The 22060-nt window shown below is 42.0% G+C and overlaps 1 protein-coding gene across 4 annotated transcripts in view; it reads right to left on the bottom strand.

Annotated features, from left to right (window-relative positions):
• CDKL5 (cyclin dependent kinase like 5) overlaps window positions 1-13636 on the bottom strand; it is a 66014-nt gene extending 52378 nt beyond the window's left edge. Inside the window, exon 1 of one of the 4 annotated variants that reach the window (XM_081907539.1) lies at window positions 13512-13636. The gene's annotated coding sequence lies outside the window, so the exon portion shown is untranslated. Of the gene's footprint in view, window positions 1-13375 lie in introns of all 4 variants that reach the window. The other 3 variants (XM_081907540.1, XM_081907538.1, XM_081907541.1) reach the window with 3 other exon arrangements.
• Window positions 13637-22060: the final 8424 nt, after the last annotated feature.

Genomic DNA, 22060 nt, shown 5'->3' with positions numbered 1-22060 from the left:
TTTGAAGGCAGACTGTAATGTTGCTTTGGAAAAGAGGACACGAAGTTGCATGGTATATGCAAGGCATGCTACCCCTAGGTGGTGGCTAGGAGTATCCCAAAATGTTTTAATATTAATTCATAGTTTTAAAGAAACCATGAAAAAGTTTGATACTGTATTTTTAAAGTTTGAGAATACGTAAAGATAAGTGTCATTATTAAGTTAAATGAAGTTAAAAAAACTAAGATGTAGCATCATTCCAATAAAACATTTTACGCAACTGGACCAATACCATGGTTTTAATTAAAAAAGTAAAACAATAAAATCATACAATATGAGCTCTTTAAGTGCAGAATGGGGAGGGGGGCACTTTGTAACAGAATCAAAGCTAAAGTAAAGCTTTACACAAAGGAAGAAATCAACCAAATTGACTGAGGAACAAATTATCTTTACATATCTGCCCTGGAAACCCCAGAGAAGCTCATGTGAAACAAGACTTGAGGGTAGGAATGAATCTAAATAATTAAAAAAGCATATGCGTATAGATCAATGAACCAATCTGTTGGGCTTTGCAACCCTAAAAACAAAGCTGCATTGCTATTTTTAGTGCACCCAAATACAGGTAATGTGTAACTTATGCACATTTATTTACAAGCCTATCAGATACAACCAAAATCAGCGGTTACCAACATAATGCAGTAGGTGGTTTATAATTTTTTTGGTAACTTATATGGAATGAGATACAATGAAAAAACGTTTCATTTCTTAAATGAAATGCAGCAATATCAATATGGTATAGCATCTTACACTGGCCTGGAAGGATTGCTTAATATTACTTAAAAGTAAAATAGCACTTTACTAATGCTTCAAGGTACCGGTAAATTACTTCACTTGTTTTTAAGCTCAATTATTGTGCTGAAACCACTCGTGTTTCCTATTTTTTAAGAAATAAAAACCTAGCTGATCTGGGATTTATTTTTTAAAAAAACAACCCTCCCTGCTTAATAAATTTAACAAAAGCATCCTGTCACAATGCTGGAAAAACAGTTGCAGCCTGGGTGTTTTATTCTTATGTGGTGGCCATTATAAGGTTTATTGGGAAACTGAACTGATCATGGCTCAAATGAGTGATATAGACCACAGGATTTCTCTTTGTTCCATCTACTCTACAGACATCATGGATCTCGTTCAGAAGGACCTTGTAACTTACCTTACGATGGAAGAAGACCTTACAACTGTTTGATACTGGAGAACTCTAAATGCTGATTTGTTTTAAATGTGGTTTAAGCAGGTATTGGACTTGATATTAATGGGAAAACTGACTTACAAAGCTGAAGACCAAAGGAACGACACACGATCAGACAAATTTAATAAACATGGTTCAGCTTTATTTACTAAGCAACTACAAAAGAACATAGCTATGGAGTACCAGCAACTTACGGGGACATATGGAAATATACTTTTATTTGAAGGAGAATTATCTGTGTGTATTTGAATGGAACTGGGGCTTGGAAGGTGGGTAGGAAGGAGTTTTTCTTTTTGATTATGTTTATGTATTATGAAAACGACAAAGCAACTTTTAAAAAGAAGGCGACGAACAAGCATTAAAAAGATCCCAGAACAGCGGCGTTTTTAACATGTTCTTCTTAAGGTCTAAGATTATTCCCACTTTTCAGAAAAGGGGTGGGGCTATTTGTTTGTTTGTTTTTGGAAGGTGAAAACTATAACCTGCAAAGTTGTGCTTATCCTAATACAGCAAAGCTAGAAATCTGGTTATATTTGGTAGTCAGTATATATGCAAGAATGTTGCTGACTATCACTTCTTCCCCTGAGAATTGTCCTGTAGGGTGTTCAGGGATTAGTTCTGTCTCCAAACCTTTTATTCTAATCAACAGCAAGTTCAATTAACAAAGGTAGATAAAAACATACTAACAGAGCAATCCTAGCTGGGGCGGGGGAAGATCAGAGCAGCAGACAACTGTTGCATATGAAGCCTTGCTGGTTCCTACTATCAGAGTGGAATGGCAGTGGAGCAGCTACCAATTCTAAAACAATTTCCTATTTAACTGTACTTCTTTTTTTTCTTTTTTTAAAATGTCTACACGAAATTGCTGTAGGTTGTTGAGTTTATAGAATGCAGTTTCTTCAATATGCTGATGCAACTGAACTAGAGATTGTGAAAAGACTGATCATCCCAGGCTAATCAAGATAAAAGACTTCAAAATTGCACTGAATTTTATGGCAGATGGGGATCTGCTTGACAAAATTCTGTATCCAAAAAGATGAAGCAAATCTTGTCCAGACATTGGTGTTCCCTTGATCTGGACTGGGAATGGGCCCCAGTGTTACTTACTCCCTCCTGTCAAGCCAACTCTCTTCATGCCTCCTGCTCCTAGTCATAGTTCACAATTACAGCTCTATCCATATTAGTCATGGTTATTTCTAACCTGCATAGGCCCCTACCCAAGCACTTGATCAACTCTAGCTATAGCTTGTTTCATGTAATTTCTACTAAGCCATCTTATGGTTCAAATCAGAAGGGAATACACATTATTCAGTTACTTAAAATGCAAATGTTTAGTACATTAACAAGACAGATAATTCATTTTCTTTATCCCTCCTCCAGAATGCTCAATCCAGAGAGGGTACATTTATTTTTAGTAATGCAACACAGCTGAACACAAACTGGCATGCATTAGAGAATGTGAATCTATTCAACATTGTTGAATGTACTGTATACTCTCCAACTCTGCATCCAGAATATTTCTTTTACAAGCAAATTATAAACTGGTTTTACGGGACTGTCAACACAAATTAACAAACTTCTTATATGAATGAATATTAACCAATTGAGAGGAGAGTGTCTTACAGCCCTGCACCAACCAAAATTGTAACATTCTACGTACCCCACAAATGAGGCAGAAAAACAGAAGGCTCTTACAGGCTAACAAAACATCAAGAAACTGGAGAACAGGTTTTAGTTTGGCACAGCCCTAGTCTAATCATAAACTTTACTAGACCTCATTTGCAATTTGCTACTGGCATCAAGCTGTATCTGCAAGCAAAGGCCTGGAATCATATAGCAGCAACATTTTAACATCTGCACCATCACACAAGGTGTCCCTGGCAGTGTTACAAATTCAGATATATAAGCTAGGTGCCAAATGGCTCCTTAAACCAAGGTTACAGTTGCCAAAATGGAATGTTTAGTTGCCATTTTGGGGCAAGACAGTTCTAAAGTCTTATTTTTCAAATGATGGATTGAGTGTGGTTGATTCTCAGTTAAACATCTGGCTAGTTCAGATGACAACTTTGAGCTTTGAGAACTTAAGAAGAAAAGTTGCTTGATCCAGGGGCAGTCCACATATATACTGGCCTATTCCAACCTCTATTTCTTACTGGTGACTGCTCCTGCTCAGGATGCACTAGAGAAGCATTTTGGTACTGGAAATTCATTCTGATTGGGCAGATAAAATATAACTGAGAGAATTCTACAGAATGGGATATTAGTGTGTGAAAACAGTCCAGATCCAATGATCGACAAATTGTCCTTTGTTTTTTCCGGTGTTATGTTTCGCTGACTAGCTGTACGAGTCAATCTGGTCTGTGACCGTTTAATAAAATTTGATTTGATTTGAATGATCGACAGGCATGCACCTCCAGATGGTTAAGATATCAAACACCATCCTGGCGCCCAGGCATAGTCACTTGGTTGCAAGTGATCAAAAGGCAGGTGCAAAATGTGCCTGGCACCTGGCTAATTTCAAACACTGGTCCCTGGCAAAACATACACTTCATATATGTCTCCATCTCAGTCCCTAGTATCTCTGGTCAAGCTACCTCAGGTGGGTTCACTAGAAAAGTCATCTGTTTAGGTTCTGAGGCAATCAAGTCATGGGACACAATATTCAATTAGATAACCCATCAGCCTGACACTATACAAAGCTGGTTTGTAAGAAACGTTCTTAGGAGCCACTGATTGTATTGTACGCTCATGCAAGAACAATAAATACAATTCAACAAGTTTAACAAAAGTTCTTTGTACACCAACTCTTGGTGGTTACAATATACAACAGCAAACAAAGACAGCTTTAAATATAAAGGCATTCTTTTTAAAGACAAAAATGCATGAATTAACAAGAAATCAAAATTGCTATTATCTATATTATTGGGAAAGATTGAGGGCACAAGGAGAAAGGGATGACAGAGGACAAGGTGGTTGGACAATATTCTCCAAGCTACTAACATAAGTTTGACCAAACTGCGGGAGGCAGTGGAAGACAGAAGTGCCTGGCATGCTCTGGTCCATGGGGTCACGAAGAGTCGGACATGACTAAACAACAACAACAATATTATTATTATTACAGTGGTACCTCGGGTTAAGAACTTAATTCATTCTGGAGGTCTGTTTGCTTGCAGGCTCTTGGTCTTATCGATTTATGTGAAAGCGTTTTAGCAAATAGCCCAAATAAAGCTTAAAACTAAGGGTAATATCAGATATAAAGATTTTCTCTAGGCAGGTAGCATCCACTACTATAGGAGTTCAGTCTATGAAGGTGTTTAGTGCACAGTCTAGTCCTGAGCTATAAATTAAATTTCAGGTATTGAAAACAAGTCATGGCCTACAACATATTCGCTCAACCATTCACCTTCTTAGTCTAACATCTAGCAGAAGAGTTGACCATATGGATTCAGGAGGCAACAAGGGGGAAAGTGCCATCTATCTTGAATAAGACAATGGTAATGCCACACTGGAAGACATTATCATTTGCTAATTGCAAATATTCACTTCTTGAGAAAGCTGCTCAAGGGAGTGGTTGCCATGCAACTCCAGACACTCTGGGATGGACCTGATCACCTGTATTTCAACTTTGCCTGGCTTTGGCAGAGAAACTGCTCAGTTGTCACAATGGTTGACCTGTAATAAGAGACGGGACAAGGGGAGAGTGACCTGGATCTCTTAAAGCAGCAGTAGAGAACTGAATCTGACCAGCAAGCCACAAAGTTATCTTATCCCACCCCTTACATCCCAGATTTGATTAGTCATGACCATCCACCTTTCTACCGTCTGGCGTCACAATAGCATCAGGTGATTTTTTTGCCTACTCAGGTCTTGCAGAACATTTTTGCCTACACAGGTATTACAGAACAGTTTACAAAGCATTATCTTATGAAGTCCCTTGGAAAGGACTTTTTAAGCATCACAGATCAACATCTCTCTCTTTGGCAAAACCAGGTATTTTACCTGCCCAGCAGCTGACATAGAGTAGGTGGGAACAAGCAAAATGGCCTAGCAGGCCAAATAAGGAGGTTTGGAAGGCCTAGTTAGACCTGCAGATCATAGGTTCCCTATCTCTCTCTTAGAGGTTTTCTAAGGATGCTCTCCTTCTAGATAGGCTCTATTAGGAATGGGGGAACCACAGTTTTTGCTGCCCCATGCCTTAATAGCATCAATTCCAAAAGGTGTTGCTTGGGAACTTCTGCCAAGCTCCATGGCACTGATGCCACAGGATTCCATTTTATTCCCTATGCTTTTCAAAGTTTAACTGAAACCTTTGAGAACAAGGTTATCCTGAACTTTGGGCTTTGGTATCACCATGCAGATGACATTTCACACTCTCTGGTTTAGATTGGTTCTGCTGAGGTAGTAGAAGTTCTGGGAGGGTCTTTTTTGGGGAAGGGGAGATCTGGCCTATGGGTTAGCTACCACTACCTTAGTTCCTTTATGCCTACGTTTCTCTGGGTTCCACCCACTGAGTTTTGCAACTTATTGTACAACTTCTTGGACATTTTTGATTACAGAGCGGTACACATTATTTTTATCTGGTCTTGATTGTCAGTGCTGCTTGAAGGTGATACAAGCACCATCAGTGACACCCTCCTGCCTCCACTTCTTGAGAACTGGACTTCCAACCTCAAGGCTAAGGAGAAGATGGCAGAAAGGCTGGAGTATGTTTAGCCTCTACTAGTAGCCAAACCAGAAAATGGTCAGCGCCTTCACCATTTCTGAATGGACAAATGCCCACGGTGGGAATGAGATTGCAGAGTATCCAAACCATTTAGCCCCCACTTTCCTGTTTTAAACTTGCAGCAATGAGGGCAGGGTATGTGAGGCTTGGTTACCAAGGCAAACCAAAGCTATGGAACCATGTTCCCATCCTCTAGCTGTATTTTAAACTTATTCGTTTATTTACTTAAATAAATGCATATCCCACCTTTTAGAAAAATCCTTAAGGCGGCAAGTAATAAAGACAAACATTAATATATATATAAAGTATTCTAATAAGGCACAGTAAGTCAGTGCAATAATCATAAGTAAAATACTAGATATATAGAGGAAATAAAAAACCCACCATGACCAAGATAACAGCAAGCCCAACACTATACCCATCTAAAGCCTACTTTGTTGTGTTTGGTGGAGCCTGCTTGGGGTGAGAAAAAAGGAGGGAAAGGTGGTGCGTCTGCTCCCCCCTCCATCCATCTGAGAGGTGAAGAGCATTTGGCAGCTTGACTTTGACAGAACAGAACTACACGGAATTTGCCAACAAGGAAGGAAAAAGAGAAATCTCTGAAGGACAGGCAATTCCCTTTCAACAATCTGAGGATATCCTGTAGCTTGCCTATTATGTAGCAGCTCTAACCCAATTGATGAGAAGAGGGTACAATTCCCACTTAAAAAATGAGGTATACTATGTAGTATCATAGGAGAAACTTGTAACTGTATGTATGTGTGTATAGATAAAACTTTATTTGGCAGCAATACAGATGTTTTATAACTGAGCTTAAATGCTTTAATTAGATGGTTGTTATAAACCACTGGCAACCTCTATATTATATGGGGGTTATAATCTATTACCATGGAGATATTAATAGCAGAGTATGCATAGGGTTGCTGTACAACAATCCCTTGCAGCCTAAACCAGACCTGCAACATGGGGATTGTTAGCAATTAACAGCATTACAGCATTGATATGTTTCTTATTAGAAACTAGTATTTATTCATATTTTTGTGAAATCAACGGATAAAAAATTGTAAGAGTGAAAACCCTATCTGTAACTTTAGTTCACATAAAAAACATTTTTGCATCCTTTCATCCCATGAGAAGCCACCTGCAAACTCTAAAACCCTCTCTAAATGGTAAGAGGTCTACGCTGAACAGATGTGGGAAGGGGAGGGCTACTAGATCCAAGCCCAATTATTCCCACCTTTGCAGCTCACCATTTCCCTTCCCAATTGCTCAGGAGTCCCTTGATCCTCTATTAAGACTTTTAGGGGACACACATAGCTGCAGTGAGGAGGAGGAGATGCAAAACTTTCATTCCATTGACTTCCTTAAGTTATTTTAGGAACCAAGGAAGTATAGAGGTGCCAATAAGAACATAAAAATGAGAACAGTAGATAAAGTAGCCAAGAAACATATCTTAAATAAAAACAAAAACACAGCAGAATAGGTCAGAGGTCACATGGTGTTTAAAAATAGCAGTGATGTGGCTTCACACATGTGCCTAGGGAAATAGTGCCTTAATTTGATCACTACCACAAAGACAGCCCTCTGTCTAACTACCAACATCCTACATCTCCGCCCTTCCCCCCTTGCTTGTGTGGAGGGGATAACAACAGTGAAAGCCCTGCCAAGATTGCTACAACTGTGACAGGGTATCAAGGATAAATTGTGTATAAATTGGCCTTCAAACGTTATAGAACAGGGAGGTCAACACGCAGTCCTAGGGCCACATGCAATCCTCAAGGCCTTTCTGGGCAGCCCTCAGCAACATTTGACACCCTTCTCACAGCCCTCCTTCTCAAAGCTGAGTCAGTGAGGCACTGGGCTTTGGGAATGCATGGGGGCTCTGACAGGGTCCTAGAGTTCTCCGGCCTCCTTCCCAAAGCCTAGTTAGCGCTTTCTCAGATTTGGAAAGGAGATGGGAAGGCTCTAGGACCCTGCCAGAGCCTCGCACCTCCTTCCCAAATCCCAGCACCTCACTTATCCAGCTTTGGGAAGGCTGCATGAGGGCTGCGGGGGGGGGGGTGTCAAATTTTGGCCTCGCTCCACCCCCCAAGTGCAACAAGGGAGTGTGCAGTCTGTGGGTTCCATGTCAGAGTATTCTTGCGGCCCACTTGGTATGAAAAGTTCGGCTGCCCTGTATATTCATCCATGCATACTTTGGCTATGGATTACTATCAAGGAGCATCTTGTATAGGTTTTGAAGGCCAGTTTATAGACATTTTATTCCCATCTTTGAATGGGAATGCACCGCTAGTGTTTCCCTCCTAACTTGACTGTAAAAACAAACAAACCCAAAATGAAGAAGGGGGAGAATTTAGGTTGGTTGCCTTCTCATTCCGCCTACCTACCCAGCTGGCTGGTCTTTGTCCATGCATTAACAGAAAAAACTAATAGTCACACAGTGTTACTGATAGATTTCAACATCATTTGTCAACTCAGATATGCTAACACAAAGCCATAAGCTCTGCCCTAGGAGTGACAATTTACAGAAGTCAAAGTATCATTCTAGGATGAAATACTTTACTAAACAGCATTTCTTACTACAAACTTCTATCCTAAAAACACTTATTTGGAAGCAAGTCGGATTGAATACAATGGATAAATATTCACACATCAGGCTGTGCATAAGCTTAGCAATGATGTATGTACACTACATATTTGTTTACTAATTTGTGTATTACATCAATCAAGTAACATTATTCTTTGAATCAGTAGTCACATGAGACAACAAGCACAGCTCCCTATAAAATAGTTTTTTTAAGAAACTGTTTACTGAAAGACCGAGCAAGAGATCCTGATAAATCATTGTTCTTAACCTGAATAAATCTCAATAAATATGATTTCAAAGATACGAATGTTATCAACAAGAAATCTTGTTTATCTTGAACAAGGCATTGTAAAAAAAAGTAATGCTGCAATCCCATGCATACTAATTTTGAAGTAACTCATTGAAATGGACTTATCTGAGTGAACATGCATAGGATCAAGCTACACTTCTACACAATGCATAAAAATAAAGTCTTAAATGAGGAATTGAATACAAGCCATGGAAAAGTGCAGTCATACTTAAGTGCATTAGTAATACAATAGCTTCCACACATGACATACAGTGCTACCTCGGGTTACCAACAATTTGGGTTACAAACTCCAGTAACCCGGAAGCAGTTGCTCCAGGTTGAGAACTTTGCCCCAGGATGAGAATGGAAATTGCATGGTGGCGGCGCAGTGGCAGCGGGAGGCCCCATTAGCGAAAGTGCACTTCAGGTTAAGAACGGTTTCGGGTTAAGAACGGACCTCCGGGATGAATTACGTTCATAACCCGAAGTACCGAAGGTAAAAGGTAAAGGACCCCTGGATGGTTAAGTCCAGTCAAAGGTGACTATGGGGTGTGGCGCTCATCTCACTTCAGGCCGAGGTAGCCAGCATTTGTCCACAGACAGCTTTCAGGGTAATGTGGCCAGCATGACTAAACTGCTTCTGGTGCAGCAGAACACCGCATCAGAAGCCAGAGCGCACAGAAATGCCATTTACCTTTCTGCCACAGCAGTACCTATTTATCTACTTGCACTGGTATGCTTTAGAACTGCTATGTTAGCAGAAGCTGGGACAGAGCAACAGAAGCTCACCCCATCATGCGGATTCGAACCGCTGACCTTCTGATCAGCAAGCCCAAGAGGCTAGGTGGTTTAGACCACAGCACCACCCGCATCCCACCATGACATACTATACATTACTATACTATACTATACATCCCACCATGACATACTATACATTAGAAAGATATGTCCCACCATATAGTATAGATATGTCCCACCATGACATACTATAAGTATGTCCCACCATGACATACTATACATTAGAAAGATTTGACCATAATACTGTTAGAAGAGAATGATACAGAAAAGTTAGTCATTATAAAAACTTGCAATATTGATGTGGCACATAGAAATAAGAAAGGAAGAGCAATCCAACCCCTGATCATGCCAGGTCTGTGGCTGTATTTTTTTAAAAAATATTTTTATTCAGGTTTTTCGTGAGTCAGCCTCTCATCCTCACCAGTCTTTCCCTTCCATCTGTTGAATGAGTGGATGGTTGGCCTACTGGCAGAGCCCAGCGGACCCCACCCCCTCAAAAGGCTCTTTTTGAGAGCAAGGGGAAACCAACATGTAATCCACTCGATCCCAAACCAATCTCACTGCCACCACACAATGGCATCTGATCTGATGTGGACACAACTGTCCTGCCCCCCTTTCCAGCATGGGCCACTCCATCAGCAATAGGAGCATAGATTGCACCCCAATACACTACAATGTGGTCAGTATTAACAAGCATAATTAAAAATAAAGGAAATAAAAGAAAATGAAACTAAATAAATAAAAAAGTAAAAAGCTACTACAGGACTTTATACATTTTTAAAAAGCATTGACTCAATTTTTACTTAATTCCAAAATATAAAATTTAATCAGTGGCCTAGGGTATCTCTGCAACAGGAATACAATCTAAAATTGACTTACTAAGGTTCTGCTTGAGGAAGTAAAGGTAAAGGTACCCCTGCCCGTACGGGCCAGTCTTGCCAAAGCGCTCATCTCACTTTATAGGCCGGGAGCCAGCGCTGTCCGCGGACACTTCCGGGTCACGTGGCCAGCGTGACAAGCTGCATCTGCCGAGCCAGCGCAGCAAACGGAACGCCATTTACCTTCCCGCTGGTAAGCAGTACCTATTTATCTACTTGCACCCGGGGGTGCTTTCGAACTGCTAGGTTAGCAGGCCCTGGGAACGAACAACGGGAGCGCACCCCGCCGCAGGGATTCAAACCGCACACGTCAAATCCCAAAGGTTGCATAATTCAAGCCTACTGCAAACACTTTCCTAAGTAAGACACCTAATCTTAATTACCCCTCTTCACTGAGAGTAAGCAACATACAATGCAGTAGGACTTACTTCTGAGTAGACATACGATTGGGGGGGGTGGGACCTAAGCCATGAGCCAGAGTCCTTGTTTCAAATCCAGCTACTTGACTTAAAGATACTATTTGTCAGCAGTGATATGAAGACAACAATTCTACCTACCTTAAAAGATTGTTGTAAAGATCAATAATGTACTTTGAACATTAAAGCACTATGTATATATTTAAAAATATATACATATCAGATATAATTAATGTTATAAGCAACTACAGATATTTAGCATTTAAATTTGCTTTTTCCAAGTACTAAATTTGAGACTTTATTGAAAGTCTAATAATTATACCCTTTGCCACTGAAATTCTGTTCATTTTTATTCAGAAGTAAGTGTCATTAAGTTCAAAGGTTTAGTCCCTACCCCAGGTAGGTATGCAACCTATGCAACCTATGGCTGTTTTGAGCTAACTTAGGAGCTTTGCCTCCACCATTCACCCAAAACAGCATTCTGTGGGAGGGGGCAGCGGGGAGAGGCAGGGAAGACACAGAAACTCACATAACCTTTTCTTCACAAAGAATGCAATTATTATATGACGTATTGTATTATTTTTAAAAATCATATCATCACATAAGCTAAGGCAAGGAAAAGAGCTCCTAAACTAAGCCCTCACCAAAAAGGAGAAAGCAGAAGAGATATATATGTGTGTGCATTTGTGTAAATGTTGCCCAAATTTCACCTTATACCAATGAGTTTATATAACAATTGTTGATTTCATTCTAAGTGCCTCATATAGGAGCAATCTTTAAAAACTGCCAGCAGCTACAATATATATGTACAAGTAGAAAAAGCAGGCCAGGGGTTTTGAACCTTTCCAACAGAAGGTAGAAGACATGAGCAACTGAAAATTAAACAATTCATTCAATCCTGTTCTTTCAAAACTTCACATTTAATTTGCAATAGGGCTGTTGAGTAATTAAAGGGCTGTTTTTATTTTTATTTTAGTATGTTGTCTGCTTTTAATAATTGAAACTATAATTACAGTATTTCAGTCATGGATGTATACATTGAGTATGTTTAACAAATACAATGTTTATCTTGACCAGATAAATAGAATATCGTTTTTGAAAATTTCAAACACATTGCCCTGTATAAGCAATGCACACACATATCCTGCATTATTATAAAGCCCAACCCTTTCACAAGAAATAGCTTCAGACAAATTATTTTTTAAAATTTTTAACAAAGAACAGAGATTACTCAGTTATACTTTCAATTCTACTGGGTCTGTTAGTTGACCACATTGTGATGGACACAGAAGCTGTACTACAGAGCAAAGACAAGCAATGGCACCATAAGGGGAATCCCAGAGCCTATCTTACAGAAGGAAATTTTTAACGGAGCTTCATCAGGCTTTTGCCATTACATTCAGCTTCTGTCTAAGGCTGCATGTACCATTCACAGCAATCTTTGACACCTTTACTTTAAAAAAACCTATCACAAAAGATGCGGGGGGGGGGGGGAGAGAGAGAACTGAAGCCAACCTGTGATGTGTAAGAATTAACATTCCCCCACATCTGTGCCTATCCAAATACACATCCCCACAGGGAGCCAAGGGAAAGGTGCACAAAACCTTGTATGTCAAGCACCCAGAGGTAAAGCATGGCATAGAATGGGGCTTTCAGCCCAAATTGCAATTTTTTCTAACAGGACATGGAAGGAAAAGCCACAGCACAGAACATGAGTCTGCAGCGCAATTGCATACATAATATTGCTCACACCTAACTCATTGGGGGAGAAGAGATGGGGGGGAGAGAGAGAGAGAGAGGGAAGAAAGCCACATGTATGACATACCAGAAGAATAAAAATAGGCAAGGAGGAGCAGCGAAGGAGGAAAAGCTGCCTGGGTTTTTCAAAGCACCACGAGAATGCCAAGCACATAAAAGCAGCCCGGCGAGATGGATCATGCCGAGGTTTCCAACGCCACCATCACTCCCAGTACAACATATTAATGGATGCGGGGATCTGGCAAGCCCTTGGTCTTGCTGCTGCTGCTGCTGGAGACAGAGGCGGTGGCGGCTGCACTTGTGGGGTGGCGATGGTGGCAGGGAAAATACCCCAACAGCAACCACCAGAATATCCCCCCCCCCTTTAAAAAGAAGCAGCAGCCCTGTGGGGAAATGGATGGTGAGGGGAGGGGAAATGCCCAATGGGACTTGCGCTTCGGTTGGGGAAAGGGAACAGCAGGAAGGGAATTTGGAGGGGTCTGAGGGGGGGGAGGGAGAGAGAAGAGAGAGGCGAGGAAGTAGGCGGCATCTGTGGCAACTACGGCGTGTTCTGGGGGGCTGAGGGCTGTGGGTGGGATTTGAAAAAAGGGGGGCGGTTATGGGAAGGGGGAGGAGGAGGCGAGGGAGGCTGAGGGGAAACTGCAATGTGGGCGACAGGTGGGGCAGGTAAGCGCCTCCACTCCCGAGTGCCCGCGGCTTACCGGGCCTCGCATCCCCCGCCGCTCCGTCCCTCGGCGCTGCTGCTGCTGCCGCTATCGCCGCCACTGCCTCCCTGGCGCCGCCTTCGTTATTGCCCGCCCGCGTGAAAAAAAGAGAAAAATTCCTCCCCGCACTTGCCTCACGCCTTCCTCTCTCTGCCTCGCAGCTCGCTCGCTTCGTTCTCAGCCAAACCCGCTACCCGCTTGCAAGGCTTGGAGGGAGGTGTTTACCGACACGGGCCTTGCCTCCTCCCCTTGCCTACCGCCCGCGCTCTCGTTTGGTCCACTGACACTCACCCCCGCCAATGGGAAAGGAGCACGGGGCGGAGGAGGCCACGCCCTTAGCCCCACGGGAACCAATGGGGCTAAGCGCCCGCCTCCTCACACACACCGCACTCGCTTTGCGCCACGGTGGGCTTGGGATGGGCGGGGGTCTCCGCGGCCTTCGCCGCCGTGGCTCCACCCCCACGCCCGCCTTTTCCTCGCGGCTTGGCCCCGCCCACCGCACGCCCAGGCTCGGTTGGCTTTGCAGTTCCCGAGCAACCACAGGGGCCGTGATGGAGACGGAGGCGGCGGCGGCGGCGGCTAATGCTGCTGCTTTTACCTCTGCTGCCGCCGCCGCTGCTGCCTGGCAGCTGGAGCCGGGAGAGGGAGAAATGGAGGGGGGAGGGGGGCTGGTAGCAGCAGGGGAGTCGTGACTGGGAAGTAGCAGCTGCTGCTGCCAAGGAGAGAGGAAGGGGGGGAGAGGGGCAGGGAGGGGGGCTGGGTGCTCGTGAGGGAGGCATAAGCAGCACCAGCAGCTGGTGCTGTCATGACTAAGCAGCGTATGTGACACAGGCAGAAACAGGTGGGGGCTCAAAACAGGCAGGGGAGAAGAATATATATATATATATTCATCTTGTTCGTCGCTCCCTAGCACGGATTTCCCTCAGGGTGGATGCTCTTTCGTTCCTCTCCCCACTCCATTTTATGACTACTGTTGCATGTGCCAGGGAGGAGAGGAAGGGAGAGGCGCCAAGGATGCAACGTGCAGGAAACTGCTAAGCATGTTTGCAGTGTAGGTCAGTAGTATGCACAGGCTTTCCTCCTTAATGCGTCCTTTCTTGGTGGATTCCGTCCCCCCCCACCCGCGCCCAGTAGCTCGCAAACAGGGCTGTGTATACATTACTGACTTAAAATGCAGATAGATCATTCTTGCGCGCGCGCCCCTCCCCATTTGGGTCGAAGCTGGTCGTGGGTGTGCAGTATTACTTCGCAAAAAACGACAGGATAGGTACACTGTCAGTATGGATTGTGGCAAACCGTGGTGTGTGCATCACTTCCCAAACCGGTGGTGGGAGGAGGAGCATGCTGGATAGGAATATGTACAAAGCCCTAGTACCAGATATCAGTACACTTAATTGTAAACCCATTAACTAGGAAGTTAAGTCACGTTGAATTCATAAACAGTGGAAATTAATTTTGGGTCAGGATACTTAGGTTTCCAACCATTAACTCCCCTATTTATTGTAATAGGTGTTTTGTTACTTACTTCAACTGAAGCAAGATTGACCTTCGAGGATGTAATCCTAAAAACATTTCTTTGGAAGCAACTCCTGTTCAACACAGTGCTCTGAAAAAAATCTGCAATCTCCTTGCCTGAAAGCAACTATCAGTGAATATCCTCCTTTATTCAAGTAGTTTGTGGGTTCGACATCCAAAATGTTCAGATAATTGGAATATTAGATTGTGAGAATTATAAGGCCACATGCTGGATTTGTGTATTCTGGATACAATGCATGAGCTATAGTGTCTCCCCCAAGTTAGATAACTAGAACATTTACCTCACCATCACCAATAAAATAAATTATGCAATTCATATATATCCAGAGGACTCGCATGATACATGATCATATCAATTTAAGTCTGCATGTGTCTGAATGCTTCAGTATGGGACAGTTCCACACAAGTTGCTGAAAGGCAGCCTTTGCCAAGCTTGCATTCTCCAGATGTTTGGGGCTACAACTTCCACCAGCTTGGTCGAAGTTGCAGTTAAAACATCTGGAGAGCACCAGCTTGTCAAAGACAATTTTAAGAGCATAAAGAGAGCAGGGCCTGGGTCAAAGAGCCAGTTTGGTATTTGTGTACACACAACACACACACAGGCTGGGAGCCTCAATGGTGCCCCTCTGGAGGCTTCACCTGAGGCAAAAAAAAAAAACCCCAGCTTGCCACCCCTCTGGCACTGCAGAGAGTCCTGCTGAGTCCTGTTTCCTCTTGTGACTAGCTAAATGCCTCTGGGGAACCCACAAAAGAAAATGAGGGCAATACCACCCACCCGTATTTTTCCAGCAACTGGTTGTGCGAGCTCTCATGGAAATAATGGAAACAGCAGGGCATCTAGTCTAGCTAATTGCAGCAAGATAGTATCTGCCTTCTAGCAAGCCAAAACCAAAGCACATCACAACTGCAAACCCAACCATACTTACTAGGAAGGCCTACTGAACTCAGTAGGTATTCTGAATGTGTATACTTAGGTTTGAGCAGTAAGGTACTTACAGAGAACAGTACTGCAATTACTGATTGCCTGTGTAAGCTTTGTAAGGTGCCATGTACATGGTGGGCGCTGTATAAATAGTGATGATGATAACGATGGCAGGTAGCCAAGCCACACACTAAGGCAACCCAAGAAAAACAAAACACAGGTGCTTTCTCATGTGACCTAGGGCAACATTCCTTCTTCGTTTGATGGTTATGGATCTGGATCACAGCCATGGATATCAAATGTGTTTCTAAGACTTCAATCCTAGGCACACTTATTTAGGAATATGCCCCTATGAACACTTACCTGCTGGGAACAACTCAATGTGGCTTCCTACTATGTAGATGTGTATTGTATTGCACTCCCACATGAGTATAAGAATGCTGCCAAAAAACATTTAAACACAATCCACTTTGGGTATACCACCTGCCAGGATATCTATAACATAGTCTTCATAGTTTTAGCGTAGATTCTATGTGTGTAGGAAGGCTTTCAAGCACAGGTGTCCACAGAGGGAGGGGAATTGGTCTCCTTGGATGAACCATAATCCCTAGGTTCCCAGCTTTCATTTATTTTAGAAAAGAACAAGTTTCTATCATTTGTAAAACCTGAGATATAAGGCAAAAGGTGCAGATACTACTCTCACGTGTTTCTGTGAAATTGGCATGATCCTCCCTTTTAGCATTTACCTACCTGCCCCCACCCAAAAAACTACCCTCAGATGCTCATCCTTGCAAAATATCTAAAACTAATAATAAGAGGAATGTAGAGGTACATTCTCATATGCTTTAACATGCAATACACTTATTTTAATCATACCTTCGGGCTCTTTCATAAACTACATTAATAATGCATTTTTTTGTCTCTCGTGTACATTAATTTTGAATTTTTCTATGTGTGTGACATGGTACATATTGGGAACTGTCATTTTTGGATTAGATTAAATACCCGAGCCTGGGAAATTAGGTCTTAAATTCAAAATGTCTGTATGCGTGTTCTGTGATCAGTCTTAAAGATGTGTACGTATTATTGTGGGCCAGATGCACAACAGCTATAAACCTGTGTGTGTATATTCTCTCCTACACCAGAAAATTGTGTTGATAGTACAATTAAGAATACAGATACACTAACTTTTAGTATGTACAACAGAGTGACACACTTATGAAAAGCTACAGGAAATGCAAATAGCAATTTGAACATCATTATCAAACCACCCCTGGTTGTATTCAAGGATTCTATAATCTAAAATAGGCATAGGCAAACTCAGCCCTCCATTTGTTTTGGGACTACAACTCCCATCACCCCAAGCTAACAGGGCTGGTGGTCAGGGATGATGGGAATTGTAGTCTCAAAACATCTGGAGATCCAAGTTTGCCTGTGCCTGATCTAAAAGGAACTACAGCCTAACAGGAGAAACGGAACAAGCTCACTCTGCAAGCCAAGTCACTCTTACCTTTGGTTCCTACCTTTGTCTCTTAACAAGGCATCAAACAAAAATATGAAACCTCTTAGTGGCTGCAGTGGCTTCTGGTTGCCAAAACAGAAGGTCCCAGCTGCTTTTCAGGCACAAAGAAGTACCATCTCTGCTCATCACTCTCGTGATACAGCATCTTTTTTTCTTTTACTAAAGAGAACCACAAAATCTCTGTCCTTGTTTCCACCAACCAAAATTGAAATGCAGTACGTATACTGTCATGATGATGTGTGAGTGGCAGTTCTCCTCTCGCCTGATGCACAGGGACAGGAGATCATTAGAGGGGTACCTTGGGCCATAGCTACTTACAGGTGCTTTGAGGATGAAGAGCTACTCTGGCCACCAGTGGCTTCTTCCAATGGGATGACCTACTGAAAGGCACATACTGGGACATAGACTAATCCATCTTGGCTGGAACTCTGCTACAACTCTAGAGCACGCTTAATGGTTAATCCAGACTCAACCAATATGTCTGAACTTATTTTTGCAGTTTGCACATTTCGTGTGTGTGTAAGGATGTCGTCACGCTGCAGTTTGCATGGCCATCAAACTGCAATATGCCACTGGAACAGCAGGTGGGCAGGAAAGTGAGCAAGCAGCTCAGAGAGGCTTTTCTCTCCCATCTCTCACAGCAGCTGCGAGGTGTAATGGGAGAGGGAGGATGGTGACTTGGAGAAACTCCAAGGAAAGGTGAGGTGGTTTGGCTGAGCCTTATGATCAGGGGAATAGTTTTGGAGAGGGAGTGGGGTGGGCAGTGTGGGCAAGTCAAGCGAGCAGAAGAAGCAGCCCTGTGTGTGTGTAAATAAAGGCCTGCTGAGAACAGCACAGTATTATGAAAGTACTTTAATCAAAGAACTCCAATTAGATGTCTATTTTGCACGGGTGTAAAAATAATTACATAAGAAGCATTTTTAAGGATCACAGCTATTGCTGCATGTGAAATCATTCTTAAATGCATGAGATCAATGGAGTTTTGTATGAATAAAAACAGCAGGACTTGGCACAAAGACAACACCAAACTAGTCATTATTCGTTCTCACTGTTTCTTTTTCTTCTCAGTACCTCACAATAAAACAAAAAGCAACTCCATAGCTTTTATTTCTCTGGACTAGCATACCTCAGTTCGAAGGGTTACAGTTTTGAGAATTACTGTTTTCTTTGTTGTTGTTTGTTTTTAAAAGATAGCTTTCACAGAAAAACTAATAAAAGCTGCACTAATTTTATATTTGTACTTCATACATGCTGTACTCTGAAGTTTAAGTTCTTTACTAAACCACTGGAACAAACTGGCAATGTTTTATTGAAAGTCGGTTAAGGTATATAATATGCATACATTAAATATTCAGACGTCAAACTGCTTTTATGCACTGTTCATAAACGAGTTCAGTTCACTTTGACACTATAGAACAAATGTATTGCATCTGCTGGTAATTTACATTCATATCAAAACATTCTGATTTTATCTTATTGTTAGTACCAAAATTGCCTATTTTATTTCCATGTGTAGCATCACATAACCTAAGCTACGTGAATCAGTCCATGCCTGCCTACTGCTCTCTTGGTGGTATTGTCTAAGAAGCACAGCCAAACCAGCACACAATCTACAGCTGAATAGGGACAAAAATGGGACATAACCTTACAGTCCCTGGGGCCATAGGACACAGCAGAAAGCTAAATCTGTGAGCAGGAGAAATGGGTCTGTGCTCACACTTCAGCTTACTGCTCACTCACCGCATTTCTAGTGCTGGGTTTCCAATGTTCATATGATGTTCTGCAAAATGCAAACATATCTTGCATTGTTTTAAAAATACTACAGTTTGTTGTGTTTCTCAAACCAGCTTCAGATTGTTTGGAGTCCTTAAGCCATTGCTAATTCATCTCAAACTGAGTTGTGAACACCTTTGCATAGGAGATGGACATTCCCAACCACCAATGTACACAGAAACAAATCTGACACTAATGAAACAGCTGGGGAGAACACGCTGAGAAACACACTGGGTGAAGCTGACCACTTACTTCCCTGTGCTCTAAAGCAGTGGCAGTGGTTCCCAATTAGCTAAGTACTATGAACACCCTTTTTTTTCAAAAGCCAAGCCATGTACCCCCTACTTTTGAAAATTTTGACATCTCTGTGATTTTGTTATGTGAGTGGTGCTACGGACCTCCTGGGTGGGTTATGTGGACACCCTGGGGTCCGCGGACCACCAATTGGGAAGCACTACTTTAAAGTGTTAATGTGAAATAAAATTACAGTGATACCTCTGGTTATGTACTTAATTCGTTCCGGAGGTCCGTTCTTAACCTGAAACTGTTCTTAACCTGAAGCACCACTTTAGCTAATGGGGCCTCCCACTGCCGCCGCGCCGCCGGAGCACGATTTCTGTTCTCATCCTGAAGCAAAGTTCTTAACCTGAAGCACTATTTTTGGGTTAGCGGAGTCTGTAACCTGAAGCGTATGTAACCCGAGGTACCACTGTACTATAAAAAATAGTGTTAACGTAAACACACCCCTAGTCTGGAAACTGCTGTCAGTGCCCCAATGCATTGCCCTCTCCCAATACTGCATTTACCCAATGAATAATTTCTAGTGTTCCATCATCAAAACATGATGGGGAGTCAGGGAGAATGGGTGAGTGGGGTAGGAAATTGCCAGTCCTCAGCACCTGCAGCTCCCTTATTTTGCCTGATAACATGCCAGTCCTGTTTACACAAGCCACAGTTTCCCGTATTCAGGTTAAATGAGAAACTTCAATTTGTTTAAAACTATTGTGAAAACCTTCAGTTTTTCAACATGCAATGGAGGAAGACAATGAGTCTCATTGCAGCTGGTGCACATAACGTTAAACCATCATTTTGTTGGGCCTCAAGAGTACAGACTTCCCAGTTCTTACACCTTAATAACTATTCATACTATATATACTATTGTTGTACTGTGTATTTTGGGTCTATGGACTGCAATAAAGCTGTGTGTGTGGCTTCCCAGAGGATAGTGAAAGCTAATTGTGATTAATTCCTATTGAAATAAAATATACCGTATTCATATTCTAAGTGATGGAGAGAAAGTTGAAGTAAATAAGTTTGTCTAGATTCATGAATGAAATAAAATTGACCTATGCTTTGGTTTATAAGCCAAGTTTGCTCCATGAATAAATTTTAATTGTTTTTCTGAATTTTACTTCCGAAACATCAAATCAGAATCCCTTCTCAGTGCTTCAACTTGGAAATTCCAAATGTTGACCTTACATAAGGAATTAATTTCCCTACCCTGCAAGTAATCTACTATTGTTAAGATGTTGGGGAACATTTATAATTAAATATAGAAATTCAACCTGGTACACTGAAAATGCTCTTTAAATACACATAACAGCTAGACACTTATATCTTCCCATTCCTTGCCAAACAGTATTCTGTGCCTGGCCTGTGTTACAGTGACATCTGTTGAATGAAAATGGAAGGTGCATTAAAGTGACTTGAGGAAAGTGCTCCACACTTACTTTTTGAAAACCATAAATGCACCATAGTGACCTAAATGTCCCAATTCCACATTGCCTAAGGAGAATATTACATAATAAAAACCTAAATAGAAATTTTGGCAATCATTTTGTGCTATTGTATCAGATTCTGTTTGGAGGATACTCTAGCATAATTTCTCAGAAAACAATCCCTGAATTCGGTGGAACTTACTGCTCATAAGTGTGCACAGGACTGCAATCTGAGGATGGGGACATAAGAGCAATCGTGCTGGAACAAGCCAAATGTCTATCTGTTGCATAGGTGTGTGTAGTAGCACATTTCATCAGGGTGTGAACCCAGGGTTGTTGTTTTTAAGACAAATGTTTATTGCATGCATGCTCATACACATTCACAAAGGACATTATTTTTTATTAATCAAACTACAGGAACTAAAACTTCACTAAACTTATTTTTTAATTAACAATTAACTTTACTTTAAAAATAAAAACTTGAAATACTTAAAATGATTTTTATTATTATTATTATCATTATCATTATTCTGCTGTAACTAGGCATTGTTGTTTAGTCGTTTAGTCGTGTCCGACTCTTCGTGACCCCATGGACCAGAGTACGCCAGGCACTCCTGTCTTCCACTGCATCCCTCAGTTTCGTCAAACTTATGTTAGTAGCTTCGAGAACACTGTCCAACCATCTCGTCCTCTGTCGACCCCTTCTCCTCGTGCCCTCCATCTTTCCCAACACCAGGGTCTTTTCCAGGGAGTCTTCTCTTCTCATGAAGTGGCCAAAGTATTGGAGCCTCAGCTTCACAATCTGTCCTTCCAGTGAGCACTCAGGGCTGATTTCCTTAAGAATGGAGAGGTTTGATCTTCTTGCAGTCCATGGGACTCTCAAGAGTCTCCTCCAGCACCATAATTCAAAAGCATCAATTCTTCGGCGATCAGCCTTCCTTATGGTCCAGCTCTCACTTCCATACATCACTTCTGGGAAAACCATAGCTTTAACTATATACAAAGATAATTTTCATGATCTTTAAGCAGATAATGAGCTAACCCATATTGACCAAAAATGATTAAGGTTTACGTTACAATACGATACAATAATCTTTATTGTCATTGCCCCACAGAGAACGAAATTGAAAAAATCTACACCAGACATTCAAAAACCAACAAGCCTGCTATCCCAGCTATCCCAGCCTGGTTAACCCCCTAAAAACTCTGAT

This window comes from Podarcis melisellensis (genome assembly GCF_964234715.1).
Source record: "Podarcis melisellensis genome assembly, chromosome: 4".
NCBI lineage: Eukaryota > Metazoa > Chordata > Lepidosauria > Squamata > Lacertidae > Podarcis > Podarcis melisellensis.
Note: the sequence above shows the minus strand (reverse complement) of the source record. Positions and strands in the feature narration are given on the sequence as shown.